Source organism: Petaurus breviceps, unplaced genomic scaffold, assembly GCF_028583685.1.
Source record: "Petaurus breviceps papuanus isolate PSGF00001 unplaced genomic scaffold, PetGlider_PUasm1.0 90925, whole genome shotgun sequence".
NCBI classification, from domain to species: Eukaryota; Metazoa; Chordata; class Mammalia; order Diprotodontia; family Petauridae; genus Petaurus; species Petaurus breviceps.
Window position 1 is genome coordinate 2,538,177 of NW_027187380.1, and position 23,490 is coordinate 2,561,666.

General features: G+C 42.4%; 1 protein-coding gene across 10 annotated transcripts in view; it reads right to left on the bottom strand.

The window, feature by feature from the left end:
• The window catches only part of RBFOX3 (RNA binding fox-1 homolog 3), a 1,004,344-nt gene extending 981,570 nt beyond the window's left edge, over window positions 1–22,774 (bottom strand). For 6 of the 10 annotated variants that reach the window (XM_069076075.1, XM_069076070.1, XM_069076073.1 and 3 more), the window contains exon 1: window positions 22,101–22,774. The gene's annotated coding sequence lies outside the window, so the exon portion shown is untranslated. The remainder of the gene's footprint in view (window positions 1–22,100) is intronic. The other 4 variants (XM_069076078.1, XM_069076072.1, XM_069076077.1 and 1 more) reach the window with 3 other exon arrangements.
• Between the last annotated feature and the right edge of the window lie 716 nt (window positions 22,775–23,490).

A 23,490-nucleotide genomic window follows, 5' to 3' on the forward strand; every position in this document is an offset into this window, starting at 1 on the left:
CATTATGTTTAGAATAAAAAATGGAAAAAAATAAAGATAAATAATCAATTCCACCAATAAATGAGGCCTCTCTAGACTCTTTCCTTGTTCTCCAGTTTCTTTCTGGCCAGAAACAGTATTTTCTCTCAAATCATCCCTCTAAATACTCTTTCTTTATCCTCACTCTTCATAAAATTCTCATTATAATGTTTCTTCATAAAAATAAAAGTTGACAGATAGAAGAAAGTTCTTCTCACCCTTTTTCTCATTGTCTTCCCCATAGTTTATCTCATAGATCAAAAGATATTTTTAAAACACCATCTCCTTGACTCCATAGGGAGAAGCATCTCAGAGTGACAGTTACAACTGTAACTCTTAGCATTTCTGCCCTTAATGAGACAGTTAACACTTTCTATAGCCTCTGTAGAAGAGGCTTTTGAAATAGGTGTTACACTACAAAGAAACTTTCCTAGAGAAAACTTCTAAGTAACTCAAAGTACTGAAATAATGCAAGGAACAAATTATAAATGTACCAAGAATGATGATGTGCCTTCTCCCTGGCCCCTTCTGGTAGGCCTCATGGCTCCTTGCTAAATAAATGTTATAAGCAACCAGAGCTAGGTTGTGGTTGTGTGTGTGTGTGTGTGTGTGTGTGTGTGTGTATGAGAGTCAGAGACAGAGACAGAGAGGGGGGAGCGAGGGATGGAGGAGAGAAAGATAGATTTGGTCACTGAGTTAGGAGGAGGTTGCCTCATGTGATTGTCTCATTCACTAGCATTAAATGGAGAAATCTTCCCTTAGCCTCTCTGTTCATTTCTTTGGAATATATGCTTGGGAAGCTATCAGCTCTCCCTTGGACTTAAATCAGAGGTGTGTGTGGTAGGGCATTCTTTCTCCCTTTCTCCAGCAGCAGTTACGATAGCCACAAACAAGTACAAGGCAGGAAGAGCATATGTTTGTTTAGGGTGAACCCAAGTTGTGTTTCTTTCCCTGAGCATAAGGTGTTCATAGGCTTGGAGGCTACCTCATGAATTTAAATGGTCCAGAGTCAGTGAAAGATCTGAATGCCCGGTTGTTGCAGTGGGAAATAGTTCCTGTAGCTGTACTCTTACGGGGGTAAAAGATTACTACCACCAGAGAGTTAAGGCATGAATATTTGGCTGACCAGAAGATACAGACCTCAAAAGAAATGCTTTGCAAGTACTGATCCAAGGTGAAAAAAAGTTTGTTTCTTGAATTGTCTTGCAAGTCTACCAGACTTTACATCTTGAGAGAGAATACTGAGACAAAGGATTTTTATTAATCCTTTGATTGCCTCATATTTTATCCATATCTGTTTATGTACTTAATGAGACCTCAGTTATGGGTTACAACTTCATGTTTAAAGTATCTGTCAATGCATGCTTATGAGTCTTTTGAGTTGTAAGCACTTTTTTTTTTTAGAAGAAACAAATAACTGTTCTACCTATACCTTGATAGTACTTTGAGTAATTTTTCTAAAAGGAACTCTGTTAATACTTTCCAGGGTTTAGAGCAGTACTCAGCACATAGTAAGTACTTAATAAATACTTTTTTGTTCATTTATTTGAGGAGACCTAGACATAAGTCAAACGTAAATTTTAAATAAGAAGGTTTACTGGAATAACTCCAGGTAGAGGAAAGAATGAACCAGAGAAGTCTGATTCCATCTATCTCTTTGGGGTCAGGCTTCTCTGGTACTAAATTGTAGATGAGTCCCTCCCATTGGCCAAGGTGTTAGGGACCCATCCAGAAGCAGTGGTCAAACTGCTTTAAAACAGTCCCCCATCACCCTCACCCTGGTCCCAATTACAGAGACCAAAAAACCAATGGGGATCTTCTGATGCCTTTTATCATGGATACTAGAAGTGGCAGAAACATGATGTGCACCAAAGTGAAGGTTCAGCTCTATTTACTTCTGCTACATAAAGAAATATGTATGTAGTAGATAGAGGGGAAATCAAAAGACCCCTAATCAGTTGGGTTCCTCCTTACCCCCATCTACCTAGTGAACTTACTGGTAGGACTCGGTTGATAAAAATGAATAAGGGAGACTCAGTTTGTAAGAGATTCCCTGATCTCCCTCCAGTACACACAAATTACAAGTAGCTGGACATACTCAAACTTCATTCTTTTGGTAACCTTGGAAGGTTGTGGTAAGCATAGACTTACTTATTAAGCATGTGCAAACACACACACACACACACACACACAAATTTTGGTGGTCTTCAGTGATGACCTGAAAATCTTTAGGCTTATGACCCAGAAAGTTGAAACATCCTAAAGAAACAGGAAAAAAAATCAGGGAAAGTAAGTTAAAATTCTGTTATTTTTTATCTGTGTGTCTTTTGGCAAGTAACTTCTCTATAACAGGATTCAGTTTGCTCATCTGTCAAATGATGAATTTGGACTAGATAGTCTTTCTGACAGGGTATAGGATCTGGGAACCCCCTAAAACTCTCCTTGAATCTTTCTATTTGGGCTGGTGCTCACCTAAGGCTATAAGCCTTTCATTCTCGCTATGCCCAATTCTCTGTGACCCTTAACCTAGCCTAGCCCTCCATATTCTGTTATCTTTGGATGCCTTTGGCTACTTCCCACCCTTGATCCTATCTAAAACTCCATTATGCCGGTTCCTGGCTTTCCCCTTGTAATAGTAATGGAATTTAAAGATTCCCCAGTATTGACTTGGTTTTCCCTTTGAGTGTTGAAACCCAGAGCTTGTGAATCCCACTTGTGGGATGGACTTGTTGACGTGAAGAGAGAGAGCTGAACTAGAAGGAGCTGGTGCTGTGGATTTGCAGAGAGGCCAGAAGAACTTTGGGAGCAGCATCGTGGAGGCAGAGAGAGAGAGGATTGCTGAGGCCCAGTTGTAGATGCCCAAGACTTTTGAGAGCTGCCACCCGGAGTTGCCAAGGACTGAGGAGACATGGCTGTGATGCCAATATTTCGTCTGTCTGTTTTGATGTTGTTTTGCCAGATTTGTCTGCTGGTAAAGGACAGTGCTGTTGTTGCAGAGGTCCTGGAACCTTGCTGTTGGTTCAGAAGCCCTGAAGAAGGATTTTCTTGTTGTACATTTACAGAAATCCTGGAAGAGAGTCTTGTTGATGTTTTTAGGGGTCCTGAGACTGTTCTGCAGACAGCAAGTGAATTGATAAGGACACAGGCAATGTATATTGTGGCTTTGTTAAGCTTCCTCTCCCCAAGAACAGAGATAGCTGAGAACTTGCCTCAGGTCAAGATGAAGAAAAGACCTCTCCTAGGGTATTAAATGCTGTGATGACATGTAACCTTGTTGTAGCTCAGGGGTAGATGGCCTTTGTGTTCTCTACTGCCCCTTTAGAGAAGGTGCTTGGCATTAACTGATGATAATTATAATTCAGTTGTGATCCAAGGGTGGTGGGAAACTTTTGACTTTTTTTGTTCTCAGTGACTGATCACAAGAATGTATTTTGTTTATGATTTGAAACTAATCTCCATTTGAGAAAAGAGACTTTGTGATTGACTAAATGAATGTACTTTCCAGGGGTGGAGTAGTACTTGGAAATTATTGAATCACATTAGGTGAATGCTGTATTTTGATTTTCTCCTGTTCTGTGAATGTTTTGCCTTAATTTGTCATTGAATAAAATAGAGAGTTACTATGTTGGTCTTTGAACCTTGGAAGTTGCCTCTGCTTGGCATTACACCCCCTCTAGTCACCCCAAGTCTATTGGCCACTCCCATTAAGATCCTCCCTAGATGCCTCCTCTAGTCACCCCCTCCCTACCCCCACTACTTGGCCACCCCTAAATCCCTCCCCCACTCTTTCTGTATATATAGTTTCCATGAAAGTGCTCAGATTTAATCTGGCCCACTTAGAGTCACAAATGCCAGGTTTCTTAAGAGTCTACCCAATATGGTGGATTTTTTTTTTTCTTTTTGGAGGGGCAATTGGGGTTGTGACTTCCAAGGTCACACACCTAGTAAGTGTTAAGTGTCTGAAGCCAAATTTGAACTCAGGTCCTCCTGACTCTAGGGCTGGGGCTCTATTCACTGCGCCACCTAGCCGCCCCAAATATGGCGGATTTTTAATAAACTTTTTCTTTGGCTGAGAGAAGGCTTGAGTTCAATTCATTTGGAGAAGGCCCGCATGTCACTATTTTGGGGTCCCAACATCCCTAAACCCCAATTTTTCAGTCTTAGCCAGCATTAATTCTAAAATAGCATTCTCTCAAATGCTACCATGAACTCCTGAGGCTTCTTGCCATATGACCCAATCTCCTATTTGCTGAGACCTTTCTACTCTTTTGCTTCTGGCCATCAAAATTTTTATAATAAATTCTTATGTCTCAAAATATAAACTAAATGGTATTCTGTGCCTTTAAAGTCCCCTGAAAGCAGTTCATCTCAGACCTTTAAGTGAAGGTGACTGATTTATTCTGACTATTCTGACTCTTAACGACATTGCTCTCTTCCAACCGTGCAGCACTTTAATTGTCCATCAAGTGGAGCAGGGAGGAACTGTAAATCTTCCCTCCCGTGCTTCTGGAGCTAACCACTGCTTGACCTCCGTTTGGCAGCCTCATCACCTGCATCCAGGCCGGAGTAATGAGGGGGAGGGGAAAAACTTGGAAGGAGAAGCAAGAAAGTTCCAGGCAAATAGATCTCCAGCTGCTTCTAACCCCAGGTCATCTGAGAGAAAAGCAGCACCAGTAAGATTTATCAATGCAGAGCTCGGAAAGAAGGCACCCAGAAGCTGCAGTGTTCTTCCAAAAGTGGCTGCCTGCTGATAGACACACCTTCTCTTTCAAACCCCATAGCTACTAAATAGACACTAAACCCTAACCTTAACCCTCTGACCCAGAAATACCACTAGCCTTATTCCCCAAAGACCAAAGAAAGAAGGAAAGGACCCATAAATAGCAAAATAATACTAGAAGCACTTTTTTTTCTGTAGCAAAGAACTAGAAATAATAAAATAGGTACCTATCAGATAGGGAATGGTATATGTATATAAATAGAGAAATGAATTCATAGAAATTTGGGAAGACTTGAATTAACTGATACTGAACTGAAGTGGGCAGAACCAGGAGAATGATCTATTCAAATTACAAAATACAACTATACAGAAAAACAAACACAAAGAATTTAAAAACTAGAATCAGTGGTGATGGGGTGTTTAGGATCTATGTTTGTGATATCAGTTTGTAACATCAATTTGTAAAACCAGTCTGTAAAATCACATTCCCCACTGCCCCCCCCCCCCAGTCTCAGAGCATTAACTCTGCCCCTTCCCCCTGCCAGCATTCTGCTGGCAACAATTCATGAACTGTTTATTTCTGCTTGGAACAATAATAAGCTGCACCTATGAATCCTTCACTAAACCATCTATAAACATTTTAGCTTAGGCAAATGTTATCTCCCCCTAGTATAGTGGCCAGCTACATATATGAATCCTTCAATGCACTATCTATAGGTTAACTCCTTAGCCAATTATACAAATACTGAGTCTCTAGTAGCCTTGGCTCCCAACATCCAACTTGTCAAACATGACACTGATGGGTGGCAGACTAGGCACTTCTCAGTCAGCCCTGACCGCTAGCTGACTTAGTGACATTTGAAGCCTAAAACCACACCTCCAGGTAGCCCTTCCTTGGGCTATTTCCCAGTAAATTATGGGCAATATGCCTGTGTAGTTGATATTAAAAGTGCATGTTCCTTTAAGCACTGACCACTCCCTAATCCACCCTTACTCACCTAGTTAACATAATTGACATCTGATTTACTGTTGTGACTCCTTAAAAACTATACCTGTGACTGCTTTAAGTTTGCAGGTTTCCTAAGAACCCTTGCCTGCTGTAAATAAACTTTTACAATCCTGACCTAGAAGATTGCTTGGGCCTAGTGAATTCCTTCCGGACTGAATAGCAGGGACTCTGGTCATAGATCGGAGCCCCTGTATAACCTATTGCCTCCCTCCCATCAAATGGTAAGAGGAAATGGCCCATTTTGGACAATTTGCCAGCAAGTTTTCACCAGCCAAGCATTCAGAAAGTGGAAGGAAGAGGTAAAATGTAAAAATTGTTCATTAGGAGTCCTGTAAACTGTAATATGACCCAGCAAGCCAACTGTACTGATAGATATGTTACTGATTGTTTTAAGTCATTTTAAGTCATTCTGTTGTATAGGGTGATTTTTTAAAAAAATAGTTACTACTGCTTTCCTTGCAGGAAAAAATGACTTGTCCTATAACCAATTTATATTGTACATTGCTTCCCTTTGTTGGGGAAAGACTCTAGATGAGTCAAAAAAGTAACATTGGGGGCAGCTAGGTGGCTTGGTGAGTAAAGCACCGGCCCCAGAGTTGGGAGGACCTGAGTTTGGCCGGCCCCAGACACTTAACACACACACACACACACACACACACACAAATTAGCCGTGTAACCTTAGGCAAGTTACTTAACCCCAATTGCCCCCCAAAAAAGGCAAAAAAAAAAAGTAACATTGTCCCCAGAATACCACAGTAATGTTTCATTGAGCTAATGAATATGAGAGAAGGGAATCTAATTAGAGGCTTCCCTGTAGCAATGACCCTGTATAAACTGAAATGACCAGACTCAGAACAGGGAATGTTACAGGTCTCCAGCCCCAATAACTCCCAGCTTCAGTGTCTAAGTTAGAAACACAAAGAGGAATTCTAAATCCAGAAGACTAATGCTAACTCCTGCTATCCTAGAGATGAATAAGAGGGCATATATTCTCAGACATAGGTCATTAATGTATGGATCTGTTTTTCATTATTATACATATTTGTTATAAGGGAGTGCTTTTATTTCCCTTTGGTGGAACATTTACTGGGAAGTGGATGAAGGAAAAGAATATCAATGAATCATTAAACCAATTAAGCAGAGGAGAGCAGAAGGAAGCTAGAAAGTGAGAAAGTGACAGACAAGTAGGGCAGTGTTCAAACTACCATGTTAAATTTGAGTTATTCAAAATAAAAACACAAGCTTTTTTTGAATTATCTAACATGGTATAACTACCATGCTAAATTTCAATTATCCAAAATAAAAATAAGCTATACATGATGGGAAAAAGACAAAGTATACATTAAAGAAGTTTCACTGTTTCATATACATCCTTTTCGTTGTTCTTAACATATTCAAATGTTCTTGTATCTTGAGATAGACAAAAGTTTATAATAAAAAGAAAATGCTGGGGGGAGGTAAGAGTGGGACAGAGACAAAGAAACTAACCCCAACAGTCAAAAGTGAAACTGTGGAGACAGACCCAGGGAATGTAGCTGAGCAGGGAGAAGCAATGTGAGACACTATGAAAAGAGAAATTATATTCTCTGTAGTACCTGAGGTGTGAGCTGTATTTGCTAGATTCGAGCCTTAGTACCTATATACTGTGTACGTTTATGAGAAAGTGCAACCCAATCTTATGAAGGGAATATTAATAGCTACTATTCTTACTATGCTGTCTCAGTAGATGTCTTTGCTTCAGGAACCCACTGGTTGACTATTAAAGGAAAATATGCCAGGGTGGTTTCATTAACTAGTTTTAAGAGCAGGGGCTCCTAGAGTACCTAATCACTCCCCTGGGGGCTCAACCTGAAAACTTCCTAGTGCTGAGTTAGGGACAGAAGGGGTGCTGTATTATTGTTGGAAGTATGTATTCCCTTCCCCCAAAACTATCTTATAATTACTTAGCACTTGGTATTGTATTCCCTAGCATCATATAAGCTTCTTTAGAGCAGGAACTGCCTCATTTTTTACCCTCTGATGCTTAGTATTTAAATATTTTGCACATAATAGGTGTTTATTTGCATTATTGTCATTCATTCAGTGGTTAATTTTTTTAAACCTCATTTTGTCTTCTTTTTCTTATATTTTCCCTGTTTCAAAGGCTAACCTCCAGGTTACATCAGAAGTTATCAGGCGTATTGAATCCAGAGACACAACCATTTCTCCACAAAACTGAGATATAATGGAATACCCCTGCCAAGGAGAGAATCAGACAACTAACCTAGATGGTTAAAGATGTCCAAGAGTTTGAAAAAAAACAATGTCTTGTTTTTATTTTTTTCTTATTTGTGGATAATACAGCTAATGCTTGTGTGCATGGACTACTTGAAGACCAAGATCTTGTGCATGGGGAGTAGAACTCTACCTATTATAGTCATCTTACTACTGAATATGTTCAATACAAAATGGTTAAACAACTAAAGGCATCTAGGTGGCACAATGGATAGAGAGTTGGGTCTGCAGTCAGGAAGACCTAAGTTCAAATCCAGCCTCAGACACTTACTAGTTATGTGACCCTGGGCAAGTCACTTAACCCTGTTTGCTTCAGTTTCCTCATCTATAAGATGAGTTGGAGGTAGAAGCAGGACATCCGAGTGGCTCTGGCTTCCACCTTCCCCAATCAATGTAAAAATGGGATTCTGAACAAACTTTGGAACTGCAGAACCCACAAAATGACACAGAGAAGATAACCTCCCACTGAGGACAGCCTGGGCAGGCAGCCAGGAATCGGCCAGCACAGCGTCTGGGAGCTGAGCACAGTCCCCTGTGAGCCAGAGGTTTTAGCCCCAGAGCCGGTTTGATCAGCCACCAGCTGAAGGGACTCCAGATCTCCAGGCAGCTGTGGCCGATTCCAGAATTATCAACACATAAATGCGAAGAACAAAGTGAGAGGTCAGTGCAGTCTGGACTTTGGGACCCAGTAAGTGGGAATGCATCAGCTTTTACCTCCAGGGCGATAAGATGCTAAGACTCCCGGCACAGCCAGCCAGAGCCTTCAGCTCCTGGCCTGCAGAGTGTAGAGGGAGCAAGTGACCAGTCTGAGGGGTAATAGCTCTTGCTTTAACCTGCTTGGATATGGATTGTGGTCTAGGGTGGAGGTCCTCAGGTGTGTGTCCAGCTTGCCAGAGCATGTGGAGGCCTCAGAAAGGGCACCAACTAATACCTCTGGCAGCTGAAAAAAAAAAAACCATTTGGAATGAAAACCCCCCGTCTGGTGGCAGAGTCCTACTGTGGCAAAAAACCCAGGGGTCAAGTGACTGAGAGGCAACGTGAACAGACAAAGGAAACAAAGCAAACAGAAGATTCCAACATTAGACTCCTATTTTGGGGACAAAAAGGAGCAAAGCATGGAACAGAAGGAAGACAGTGAAGTCAGAACTCCTGCACCAAAAGCTTCAAAGGAAAATATGAGCTGGTTACAGGCCATGGAGGACTTTAAGAAGCAGATAAGAGAAGTGGAGGAAAAATTGGGAAGAAAAATGAGAACAATGCAAGAAAATTATGAAATGAGAGTCAACAGCCTGACTGAGGAAAATCATACCTTAAAAAATAAACTAACTCAAATAGCAAAAGAGCCTCAAAAAGGCAATGAGAAGAATGCCTTGAAAAGCCAAATTTGCCAGATGGAAAAAGAATCGCAAAAGCTCACTGAGGAGAATCATTGCTTCAGAATTAGATTGGAGCAAATGGAAGCTAATGACTTTATGAGAAATCAAGATGCTGTTAAACAGATCCAAACAAATGAAAAAATAGAAGGCAATATGAAATATTTCATGGGAAAAACCACTGACCTGGAAAATAGATCCAGGAGAGATAATTTAAAAATTATTGGACTACCTGAAAGCCATGATCAGGGAAAGAACCTAGAAATCATCCTCCAAGAAATTCTCAAGGAAAATTGCCCTGTTTTAGAAACAGAAGGCAAAAGAGAGGTTAAAAGAATCCACCGATCACCTCCTGAAAAAGATCCCAAAAAGAAAACTCCTAGGAATGTTATACCCAGGTTCCAGAATTCCCAGATCAAGGAGAAAATATTACAAGCAGCCAAGAAGAAACAATTTGAATATTGTGGAAACACAATCAGGATAACTCAGGATCTGGCAACTTCCACACTGAGGGATCGAAGGGCCTGGAAATAGGGTATTCCAGAGGGCAGAGGAGCTGGGATTAAAACCAAGAATCACCTACCCAGCAAAACTCAGTATCATCTTTCAGGGGAAAATATGTCATTCATTGAAATAGAGGACTTTCAAGCATTCTTGATGAGAAAACCAGAGTTGAATAGAAAATTTGACATTCAGACACAAGAAGCAAGAGAAGCATGAGAAGGTAAACAAGGAAAAGAAATCATAAAGAGCTTATCAAAGTTGAACTATTAACATTCCTACATGGAAAAACAATAATTGTAACTGATGAAACTTTTCTCAGTATGAAAATAGTTAAAGGGAATAGAAATATATGTATGTCTATACCAGAGGGTATATGGGCATATAAATACATATGTGAATGTATGTATATATGTTTACAGGTATACATAGAGGGCACAGGACCAATTTAATAGGAAGGGATGATACTTAAAAGGTGAAATAAAGAGGTGAGAGAGGAACATAATGAGAGGAGATGGGGAGAGACAGAATGGGGTAAACTATCTCATAAAGAAGAGGAAAGGGAAAATGGTTACAATGGAGGGGAAGAATAGGAAGGCAAAAGGGAATGAGTCAACCTTACTCTTATTGAATTTGGCTTGGGGAGGGAATGACATACACACTAAATAGGGTATCTCACCCTACAGGAGAGTAGGGGGGGAAGGGGATGAGAGGGGGGATGATGGAAGGGAGGGAAGTTGGAAGCACTAACTTTTGAAAAGGGATGGGATCAAAGTAGAGAATAGAACAAGTGGGAGGTGGGATAGGAGAGAGGGAAATATAGTCAGTCTTTTACAATATATCTACTATGTTACTGTTTTGCATTAGCTATACATGTACAATCTATACTGACCTGCTTATCTTCCCAGTAAGGGTGGGTGAAAGGAAGGAAGGGAATGAATCTGTAATTCAAAGTTCTAAAATAAAATATTTAAATATACACACACACACACACACACACACACACACATATATATATATATATATATATACATACTATTATTAATAGTATTTTACATGTAATTGGGAAATAAGATATACAGGCACTGGGGCATAGAGATCCACCATGCCCTACTGGAAAAGTTGAAAGGGGTATGGGAGAAAATATGGGAGAGAGCAGATTGGAGGAGGGGATATCCTGTGGGACTGCTATTTTGGGGCAGTGGGTAGGGGGAAAACGGGGAGAAAATTTGTAACTCAAAATCTGGTGGAAATGAATGATGTAAATCAGAAGTTAATAAAGCATTTGAAAAATGGAAAAAAATAAAAAAATAAAATGAGTTGGAGAAGGAAATGGCAAACCACTCCATTATCTTTGCCAAGAAAACCTCAAATGAGGTAACAAAAATTTCACAACTGAAATGACATCTGACCCCAAATCCAGCATTTTTTCCAGCTGAACCACCCAACCTACAACCAGGCATTTGACAAGCCAGAATAAGAGCCTTGGTAAGCATAGCTAACAAGTCATTTCCCCTACTTATGTCACAAGTATGGGATAAGGGAGTAAGCATTTAGATAGTCCCTACTATGTGCCTGACACTGTGCTAAGCACTTTACAAATATTTCATTTGATCTTCACAAAAACGCTGCACGATTTATCCTCATTTTACAGATGGGGAAACTGAGGCAAATAAAAGTTAAGTGACCTACCCAGGGTTATGTAGCTGGTAAATATTTGATATTAGATCTAAACTCAGGTCCTCCTTACTCTAGGCCCAGTGCTCTGCCTACTATGCTAGCCTAGCTGCATCCATACAGAAAACATTAATTCCACATGTGTGCTTGGAGAAAAATCTACCTAGAATTTTTATATAGACCTGTGCCTTGTACACTGATTTTTTTCTCTCTCTACTTTTAGTACAGTGTGATGAATGGCACAGAACAATCAGGAGAGAACGTTCTGAGAGCCTGCTCAGAGAATTAGCAGAAGGTGGTAGACAGGAGTACTGAACTCAGAACCAAGAAGTATGAGTTAAAAGCCAGCCTTTGACATGAGCTATGTGACCACATGGCAAGTCCCTTTAGGTTTTGTAGCATCAGTTTTTTCATTTGTAAAATAGGGATAATAACCAAGGTTTTTGGGAGGCCTCAGTGAAATAATATACATAAAAAGGGCTTTAAAATTATTTTAGTAGTATACAAATGTTATTATGATAATAACAAAACCATTGAAATATTTCTATTTTGAAAGGAGGACATTAAAGGCTGCCCTTTCTAGGGAAAAAGTTAAACAGAGAATATATTCAAGGGCTTTTAATGCAAAGCTTCCATGAATCCCTGAAATGAAGTTTGCACAGTGAAAAGAGTACCAGGCCTGGAGTCAGGAAGACACATCTTCCCAAGTTCAAATCTGCCCTCAGATACTAGCTATGTGACCAGTCACTTACCCTTGTTCACTCAGTTTCCTCATCTGTAAAAAGAGCTGGAAAAAGAAATGGCAAACCACTCCAGCATCTCTGCCAAGAAAACCCCAAAGAGGGTAAAAAAGAGCTGGACATGACTGAAAATGATTGGACAACAACAAAAATAGTTTATTTATCTCATTTGACTGTCTTAATCTAAGGAAATGTTTAGAGTGAATTAAATCTATTTTTTTTACCTAAGACTGAAGAAAAAAATTTGGTTTATAATTAAGTAGTGATCAAAAACAGTAAAGGCTTGTAGAAAGTTATCTAAGCATTTACATTTAATTAAATCTTATGCCAAACTATATGATCCTTTAAATATAATGCTATCCTAATATTAATAAGTGATCTAAGTTCATGGGATCTGAAGCATATTTCCTGCCTAGGTAAGCAAGACCCTAAGTTTGGGCTGCCTCTTTTGTGCATTTTCTTTCCTAATCTTGAGAATGAGAGCATCCTGAAATGGAAACATTTAGGTTTTGGAGGTGGTCTTATAATGTTCAAGAGATCCGGAACCACCGGGTTCAATGAGAGAAGCAGTTAGTTGCAGCAGCCACAGGAGTAGCATGGAGGTAGAGAAAGCTTCTGTAATAGAGAGGATGGGTGTGGCTAGGTGGCGCAGTGAGCAGAGTGCCAGCCCTCGAGTCAGGCGGACCTGAGTTCTGATCAGGCCTCAGACACTTAACACACACACACACACAAAAAACTAGCTGTGTGGCCTTGGCCAAGTTACTTAACCCCAATTGCCCTCCAAAAAGCAAAAACAAACAAACAAAAAACCAGAGAGGATGGCCACAGACAAGAGGACTGTCCCAAGCCTTGCTGTTTTACCTGAACATTTAACTGAAGTTATTTGGATAGCGAGATACCCAAAGTTAAATGAAAACACTTACTTATAAGACATGTGAATTTCTTTATGTTAAAATAAGGTTAGATATCAGCCTCTTAGCAAATTGTAGCAACAGTTAAGTTTTGGATGCTTTTTATTTAATGCATACTTTCTGAGGTTTTTTACACTTAGCCTTTTGTATGTATATGTAGGAATAAATTGCCTGTCCCATAACTGATTTATGTTACTCATTGTGTACAGCTTTTATTCCCTGCTTTTTATGGAGACCCAAAGCCATGAGTAAAATAGTCCCTTGGGACACTGAAGTAGAAGAATGACCAGGGAATGTGAAAAAAGGGTGCCTAATTCTTCTTAATAGAGGTAGACACACCCAAGAATGAACCTGGTCTAAACTCCATTCCTGAATAAAGAACAGCACCCCCAGTTTCTGTGGAAACCTAGAAGTAGTTCTTCAAGTTTTCATATGGAAAATTTTTTTTTTATTTTTAGGACCACAGGGTCATTGCAGTAGTCCAAGGATAAGGTAAATAAAGGCTTTTATGAGGGTGGTAGCTGTGAGAGTTGAGAGAAGGGGAGCAGAAATGTTGTAAAGATAGAAATGACAGATTGGATGTGGGGTGAGTAGTTGAGGATTTCACCAACGTTGTGAGCCTGGGTGACTGGGAGTATGATGTTGTCCTTGACAGTAATAGAAAAACTGAGAAGAGGGGGAGGGATTGAGAAAAGACAGTGTGTTCTGTTTTGGATGCACTGAGTTTGAAATGTGCATGGGACATCCAATTGCAGATGTTCACCCTTATGAAGTGAGCCTGAAACTCAGGAGAGAAATTAGGACTGGATAAAAAGATTTGAGAATAATCTTCATGGATATTATTGGGTCTTTGGGCTCTGAGAAGAGATCACTAAGCCAGAACATATGTAGAGAGAAGGCATCCCAGAAGAGAGCCTTGGGACACACCCATGGTTAGTGGGTATAACCTGTTTGAAGATCTGGCAAAAGAGAATAAAATATAGTCAAGGCAGATAAGAAGAGAACTAGAAGAAAGAAGTGTCACCAAAAATCTAAAGAGGAGAGAATATCCAAGAGAAGACAGCGTCAAAGACAGAGGTCAAGAAATATGTGAATTCAGAAAAGGTCATTATATTGAAAGAGCAGTTGCAGTTGAGGCATGAATTTGGAAGCCAGACTGTTTACTGAGAATAGCAGTGGGGACATCAAGGTTAGATGACTTCCTGAAGTTGTTTAGCAGAGAAATAGGGGAAAAATACAGGAGAATAGGTAGCAGGGATGATAGGATCAAGTGAGGATATTTTAGGGACAGGGGAAATGTGAATGTGTTTTCATACAACAATATCAATAGTCAGGTAAAGACTAAAGACTGGTGAAAGGCTAAGGATGGTATTGGAGGCAATCTTCTGGAGAAGAAGGGATAAGATGATTTGGGACCAAAGATGCAAGCATAGGGGTTTGCCTTGGCAACAAGAAATGACATCTCTTCGTGAACGAGACAATAATGAAGGAGTTACTAGAGAAAGACATCTCTGAGAGATGTCATGGAGGGGGAGAAGAGGGAAAACCTAGGCCTAGAAAATAGGAATAGAACAAAGATTTATGAGGATCTTAATTCACAGGTACAATACCAACATATACACACTCACACACATGCAGGAAACAGAGTAGTTGAGTGAAAGGGGCATTGGGTTTAGATTCAAGAGTAACTGGGTTTGTTCCTGGTTCTGCCATTTAATGCCTGTGTGGTCTTAAGCAAGTAAATTTAATTTCTTAGGGCCTCAGTTGTCTTATCTGTAAAATGAAGACCTTGGAATAGATGGTCTTTAAGGGCTCTTCCAGGTCTAAAGTTATCATCCTATGATATACAATATATTGTAAAGGAGTCATGACAGGAGACTACTGGCCGAGCCTCTGAAAATGGAATGGAAATCAGCTAGCACTCAATACAAGGGGTTGTAGTCAATCCAGACTCCAGTAATTAGGAAGTAGGGGAAAAGACCCATTCCCCTAACTCTTTATAACAGGGCCATACCATGAACTCCCTCCTTTGAGCCCTGGGAGCTGCAGCAGGAAAAAGAGCCAACCCAACACTAATGTCAGTAGTACTATGCAATAGATATGAGACCAATGCAATGACACATCATGGGACATTTAGTTATTTTATAGAACTAAAAATAACAACAACAACAAAATTCATCTGGAGAAACAAATTTTCAAGATTCTTATAGGGAAAAAAGGAAAAAAAAGCATTGGAAGGAAGGGGGCCTGGCAGTATTATTTTCAATCAGAACTCTACTACCAACTATAAATCACTGCAACTATATGAAACTGGTTAAAAAAAACAGAATAGTTGATCAGAAGAACATATGTGCAAAATAAAGTACACAGAAGTAAACAAATATCATGGCACATGTCCAATAAACCCCAAAACTCTAACTACCCAAGTCTCACTATTTGACAGAAACTTCTAGAAAAACTGGAAAGCCATGTGGCAGAAATTATGTTTAGACCAACATCTCACACCATATGCTACAGTGAGTTCCAAATAGATACTTAACCTAGATATAAAAACTCACAAATCACAAAGTAGAGAAACAGGGAATATGATGCTTTTTTATACTTATGGATAAAGGATGAGTTTGGGGCCAAACAAAAGATAAAAAGGATCATAGAAGATTAAATGGACAATTTGTCTACATACTTGCTTCATCTCAAAAGAGATACTATCTGAAAAATGACATACATTTACCATGAACAAGTTACAGACTCTCTAACCCCCAAGAAATTCTCAAAGACTTAAAGTTGAGTTGTCCATTTACATTGATGAAGTTTCCCCATAAGAAAAACCCTACACTGATGAAATTAAGAGATCCAGACCAAAATAAATATATCATGTCCTATGAAAAAAGCAATTTTAAAGTAAAATAGAAAGAACAAGTCGATAAAGATATGTGCATATGTGTATATACATAGTGTATATACACATAGTGTGCATATATACATATAGAAAGACAAGAAAAAGCTTGGAGTTAGGTATAGCCAGGGATAGAAAACCAAGACATAAATAAAATGGAGACAGTGATAAAGCAGAAGGAATCCTACTTCACAGAGGCAGAGCCACAAATATTTAGGCAGCATGAATGTTTCATGAGCTTCTGAAAAGAGTATAATATTATATAAAATAAAGGGGGGAAATCTTAAACCTAATAAAAAAGATTTGGATACAAATGGGATCTTGTTTACAAGCCAGTGTCTTGTGGAAAAGAAAATAGGTACTTTAGGGATTTGGAGAAATCCAGGTTTCTAGGATGAGTCTTTGTTTTCAAGGTAGAAAAAAAAGTTACAATATGGCTTTTCCCCTTCACATGTTTAAAAATAAAAAATTCCTCACCAAATCACAGCTCTATGTCAGGTTCCACTTGTCTTCATAACAGAGTATCAAGCAGGAGCGAAGAAATAAATAAACACTGAAAGACAACCAACCAAAAACTGAAGACATATGAGAGAAAGGTAATCCCCACACTGCATCCATAGAAAACAAAAACAATGATGACATTTCAATTTAGCTTTGGCCCCTGCTGCTCCACACTATGTATAACTCATCTCTTTCGATGGATCTTTGGAGATTCCCTTTGCTCTCCTTGCCCCTCCCTTCTGGGCAGACACAGGCTGTGCCTAGTTAGGATACAGAATTAGGAATGGTATTGCCCCCTGGCAACAGTACTTTGCCAATTTAACCAAGCCCTAAAAAAAAAACTGCAATTTTTTATTTCCCCCACCGAACCCTCAGGATCACCAGGGTACTTTGGTACACCAGGGGCATCTCTCTGAGCTTTAAATCTGTTTCCTATCTCTTCCATGTAGCATCTTTCCTGTACTTGTCTTCCATCACCAAAAGCCTCAGCAACAACATCTTATATTTATACAGCGGTAGAGACAGGATCTGTGATTTTGTCAGTCTAGGTAGAGAAATTCCCCCCACCAATGCACATGAATACTTTTTGTACAACTTACTGTCTTGAGAGAAACTTACTTGACTTGAGACAGGTTCTCATTTGACACTCAACAATCCTATGAAGGAATGTTACTTTACAGATAAGGAAACTCAGGGACGGCTAGGTGGCGTAGTGAGTGAAATGCCAGCTCTGGAGTTGAGGCCCTGAGTTCGAATCGGACCTCAGGCACTTAACACAAAAAAACTAGCTGTGTGACCTTGGGCAAGTTACTTAACCCCAATTGCCCTCCAAAAAAAGAAGAAAAAAAGCAGATAAGGTAACTGAGGCTTAGAGGTTCTTAAGTTATTTACTCAAGATCACTTAACTAGTAAATGAAGAAGACAGAACTTGAGTCTATGCACTCTGACTACAAAACAACAGCTAGGCAGCCCTGTGGCTAGAGTGTGGGACCTCAAGTCAGGAATGCTTATCTTCCACCGTTCAAATGTGGCTTCAGACACTGTAAAATGATCTGGAAAAGGAAATGGCAAACCACTCCAGTATCCTTGCCAAGACCTTACCTGATCTTGGAGCAGAGTTCAGGGAAAGACACATGGGACTGAAATCCCTCCTAAAGTATTCACTGAAAAGGCACATGAAGGCATGCTTCTGGGCTCTAATTTCCTGTTAGAAAAGCAGAGATCCAGAGCTTGGTGGGCCCACATACCCACTTACACACACAGGTACTTTCAAACTGAAGACAAAGTAATTAATTGAATGGTCAGAAAGAGTTAGACATGACTGAACAACAACCTAGTGGGTTATCTTACTCCCCGCAAACTTTGAGAATCCCACTCTGAGGATGGGGAAGACAGTATATCTCAAGCCCTCAATGGTCATAACGGTCATAGTGTGATTACATGAGAAAAAAAATGTAGGCCCTTCATTCCTGTCCTTGATATGAATGATTTGCTCCACACCAAATGGCAAGAGACAACATTATACATCTAAGTGGCTAGGAGTGATGACCAAGTCTTGGATGCACATCTTTATTCCTCAATACCTGGTGTCTGTCACTCATCTGTATGGTAGATATGCGAATCTACCAACCATGGTGACAGCTCACACTGAGAGATAGGCCAAAAAGCTATGCATGCAACAATCTCCCAGTGCCTTGCTTGCCTGAATATATAGAAGGGATAAGATCAGCTTCTCCTTTGCTTCCTTGCTGGGTGGGGTTGGGGGGGGGAGAGACAGAATGATCCTAAGCCTCTCTAAGTTCCAGAGAACTAAGAGAATGAGGGGAAGCCAGTGAAGGGCATTTACATACTCTGTGTCTACTTCTGTAAACAAAATTCTTGTCTTTCCTAGGGCAATCTAGGTCATAGCCCAGGCTCAGTTTGAGGACTGGAGGGCATTGCTGGTGTTAGGCAATGACTCAGAAAAGAGGTTGTGTATATTTTTTAAAAAATTATGAGGCTCATACATATAATCACAGCACATAGATCTAAGAAGCCTCTTTCTCTTTTCACTCATCTAAATTTGAACAATGCCTTATTATGACCTTTTCCCCTTCATGACCACAATTTCAACTGTTTAGAATGTTTTCTTATAGGGGTGAGAGGGAGGTGGGCTTAGGTTGGGGACAAGAAACAATAGTATGCAATTTGCCTCTATTTCACCTCCTACCTTCTGCCCTAAGTACAGCCCGACTTCAGCTATGCCCCCTCCAAAGATGAATTGGGGGATTTCAAGTAAAATTAAACCACATCTCCCTGACTGCGCTGTCACAGACTAAATTAGGTGAAATCTTTAACCTGCAGCTAAACTCAGAAGCAAGAGAAATACTGTGTTCCTACATACTTACAAAGAAAACAGCATTGGACTTGTGGTTGCCTGGTTAGGAATTAGCCCTGCCCTACAGCAAATTCCGGAAGAGTGAAGAACACAAAGGTGTCAGAGCTAAGGTCAAAAAGAAAACAAAGACATCCACCCTATCCAGCTGTTGCCCCAGGACCTCAAACCAGATGAAACAGACATCCCTGAACTTGGTCAACTTATACTGGTTACAGTATGGGAGCAGGCAGCCAAAGCAAGGGGGCCCATCTTCCTTCCCAATTCTCACGCTCAGTCTTCCCTATAATGATTCAGAGCTTTTAGTGCCACTGTTTTTCCCTTTACAATTTACGTTCACCTGGAGGGTCCGATTTTAATTAGTGTAATATGCCTGTTAACAACACAGCCTAATTAAGACATCCGTTAAGAATCCATAATGTAAACTTAATGAGCAGGTTCGGCCGGAATGTTTATTCACTTTATTTATTTATTTTTAGCAGAGCAGCAAAAAGCCCAAGCAAGTTTCAGATTTGAAACACACTTATTAAATGGCACCATTCAATTAATTAAATACTGCGTCTTCAGTGCGAAAGTACCTGTGTGTGTGAGCGGGTATGTGGGCCCACCAACCTCTGGATCTCTGCTTTTCTAACAGGAAATTAGAACCCAGAAGCGCACCTTCATGCGCCTTTTCAGTGAACACTAAAGGAGGGATTACAATCCCCTATCTCTTTCCCTGAACTCTGCTCCAAGCCACAGTTCAGCTATACCTCAGACATTACAGCTAAGGACCTCTCACCTAAGCTCTGGAACTCTTGTACTAGCTTTTCTTAAAAAACCAACAAAAGCCCAATCATAAATGTACTTGTTCTCTTGCAAACACCTGAATCTTCTAATGCCAGCCAGTCATGCGTGGAGGGTGGGGGAAGGGGAAAGATTTGTTTCACCCAGACATAAACTGGCTTTCCCTACTCCTCATTCTGTCCCCTAAATCCTTCCTCAAGTGTGGGTTCCCACAACCCCCAGTGCATGCATTCTCCCAAACATCCTTCGACCTAAGCCACCTCAGTGCTCCTGCTGTACACACTAAGCTATCTGTAGTGTGATCCACGGCTCTGGCATCTTCTGCTGCAGTTTTCATTTGGGGGTTGAGGAAAGGCTATTCCACACACTCTTTATAATAGTATTTTCTTGAGTAATTTATCACTCACAACCAAGAGCTTACTGCGGGCTTCAGGTAGCACAGTAGTAATAAACAGATGATTGCCCCGGGATCTGGAGCTGGTGGAACCCTCAGATACCCCGCCCCCACCTCTGCATCCTGCCCCCACTTCTCCAACGTCCCCAGCCCGAGCGAGCATTGCAGAGCTCCGAGCCCCGCAATATTGGTATTCTGCACAGCAGCACCTCTGCTCTTCTGTGGCTGCAGAAGAAACAATAAAAAACGGCTTTGCGCGGCGCTCTCCCAAACCCTCCCAATGTCAATAGGTAGGAGAGTATCAACGAACAAGTAGAACAAGGTAGGGGAAGCCAGCGGAACGTGGTTCCCTTAAAAACTGAAAATGAACCTGACTGGCCAAGCAGAGTCGCTTCCCAAGGGTCTTTGGGGCAGAAAGTTTAAACGTGGTCGGAGCGACAGTTCAGCTCTTGTCCTCAAGCTTCTCCAAATCTCCCTAGACTAATGGGTCTAGTTGGCTACCCCCTCCCCCGAAGTAAGGTGCTAAAATCTTCGAGGAGCAAAATTAAGGAGCCCCCAACGGCATCCACAAAACTCCGGGATATCTTTGTGCCAGAAGAGCCCCTCGAAGGAAATGTGAACGTTTGTCGCCACGAATACCCCAATCCCTCCTCCCCAAGAGACAGACATCCCCTGACACAAACACACGCAGACTCACTCCCTCTCCCTCTTTGCACTCTAGGATCCCGCTGTTCTCTTTAGGAATTGGTGGGTGCCCAACGCTGCCTGCATCGCTGGCTGCCAGCAAATATTCAATCAACACCACCCACCTAGCCCAACAACACCCACTTAACTCTCTTTGGTTCTATCCCAGTTCCAGGTAACCCTTCTCCCCACCCACCTAGTGCGTGCCCTCTGAGAGGGGTTTCCCCTCCCCCCATTAAAAATCTCCCAGAGATGGCAGCATCAAGGGATTTTCTTCCTTTCGTAGCTTGAGGAAACGAGAGGTAGGCTCTGTCCCGTTTTAGTAGGTTCATTCTAAAAATAAGTCTCAAGCTTTGACTTAAGATGACCCTGTCCTTCCCCCTAACCCATTCCCCAGAAGCTGGTTTCCCCTCTGACAAATCCCTTCTACTGGAGAATTAATCTCTCTTTTTCGCCTCCCCACCCCCCCCCCCCCTTCCCACCCCCTCCCCCCATCCCTCAGAGGGAATTCCCCCGTGCGCAGGGTATTGTGCAGCCGCCACCGCTGCCTCGGCACCCGGCGTCCGGGACTGCCCCGACATCTGAATGGAGCAAAAGAAGAGGAAGGATCCAGCTTAGCGCGGAACACCACCAGACCGGGAGATAGCACCTCCCGCCAACTGCTCGTTCTCCATTCACAAAACCTGCTCCTCTCCTTCCCTGCCACCAAGCCATCATCCTCGTCAACCTACGACCTCGAGAGGCAGGAGCCAGTGTGACCCCCTAACCCTTCAGGGCGCTGTCCTCCCGAATCTGCGATGCCCTCCCCTTCAGCACCTATCATCTGTCCCTGCTATCTCCCAGCTCTCCAGCCCTTAGACCTCTGCAAATCCTTCTAGCCTCTCTTGTCCCTCAATTCCCTCCCCCGCCTCCCCCCATCACTTCCTGCATTCGCGTCCCTGGATGCAATGCCCACCCCCATTTATATCCCTTGTGCTCAGCGTCCTATCCCCACCCCCGGTCCCTTCGTCTCCCCGTCTTCCCGTCTCCCTTTCCAAATCCCCGGTTGTCCCTTTTCGTCTTCCTCTCCCTTCTCCTTCTCTTCCAATTCTTCATCCTCCACTCACCCCCATCCCTCGGTGCATCTCCTACCCCAGGTTCCATGTTTTCCCTTCTCTTCTTTCACCCCCAAAGATAATAATAACCAATAAAATAGGAATCCGGAGCCGAAACGGCTGGCCGGGGGGCGCTGCTGTTACTCACGGTCTCAGCGTTCCCAACGGCAGGTGAGGGGAGACGCACTGCCATCCCTTAGCTGCATTCCCCACCCCCTCAAAGTGTCCGGAGAAGGCACCCCCTCTCAGGGACTGGGAGAGCCTTGCCCGCCGCAGGAAGCGGAGGCGAAGGCGAAGGCAGAGGCGGAGGCGGCGGCGGCAGAGGCTGCAGCGGATCTCGGCTCTGTAGCCTACCACGCGACTCGACTCGTGTGCAGCGGGAGAGGTGCCCAGCAGCCTGAGCTTCGTTGGTCAGAGAAACGGGAGAAGGAACCCGCGGAGCTGGGGCGGCGAGGAGACTGGGGTCCTGGGTGGAAGCTGAGGCGGATTTTCGGCACCTGGAGCTCCAGAGCCAGGCACAACGCGGGAGCGAGCGCAGCTTGCCCCGGGAAAGCTCCAAGACACCTGGCTCCCTCCCTTTCGCTCCCTCCCTTTCTCTCCCTCCCTGTATCTTTCGCTTTGCTGAGGAGGGGAAGGAGCAGGAGCAAGCAGGAGCAAGCAGCAGTGGCAGCAGCAGCTCCCGCGCAGCACCCACGCGAGTGTAGCGCGCGCACCGCCCAATGAGGGAGGGGTCCCGGGGTTAGGGAGGGTAAGGGAAGACCGTGTAGGAGAGGGGGCGGAGGAGAGGGAGCGGCCAGTCCCAGGGTGTGCAAGGACTAGGAGGAGGTGACGAGTGGCGCGCACGTGCTGTGCAACGCTGCGAGAGGCAGGCACCTCCGCACCTGCCTAGTGGAAAAGCTTTGAGGCAGGTGATGGGTAGGGCGAGGAGTAAGGAAGGCACCTCCGAAACTGGGAGTGTTCAGTTAAGCCTAAGGGAAAAAACCAGGAAAGACTGGATCTTCCTGGTCGGCTCCCAGGAGCTTCTCTCATCCCCATCTTCCACCAAGTGATGTCCTCTCTCTTACCGCCCCCATCACCACCCAGTCTCTTCCTAGGCTCCCCAGTTTGCTTCAGCTGAGGCAGTAACGCACAACGTAAAGAACGCACCCTGTATATGCCAGCCCTCAATCTCCACTTCTGAGTATCTCCATGGTCAACCCCAAACTCCCCCTCCTTTTTTCATCCATGCCAGAAAAGACTCTCCACGCTGTTTTTGGGAACTGGACAAACGTGAAACCTTGTCCTGGGTGATTTTGCACGCACATATCTTCCCTCCATTCAAATATGCCTTGACTTTCTCGCACTAGCATCTCCTTTTGCTTTTAGTTCACCCACCAGAAAGATTTTCAGAGGAGTTAGGGCCAAACCATCTGCACAGCAGATTCATTTTCCTGGATTTCTTTCCTGAGCAAGAGAAGGAAACCTAGGTAGAAGTTTAGCTAACACTGTCTCTTTTTTCAGTCCCATCCTACTTCCAATCTAGTGTGTATGATTTGGCC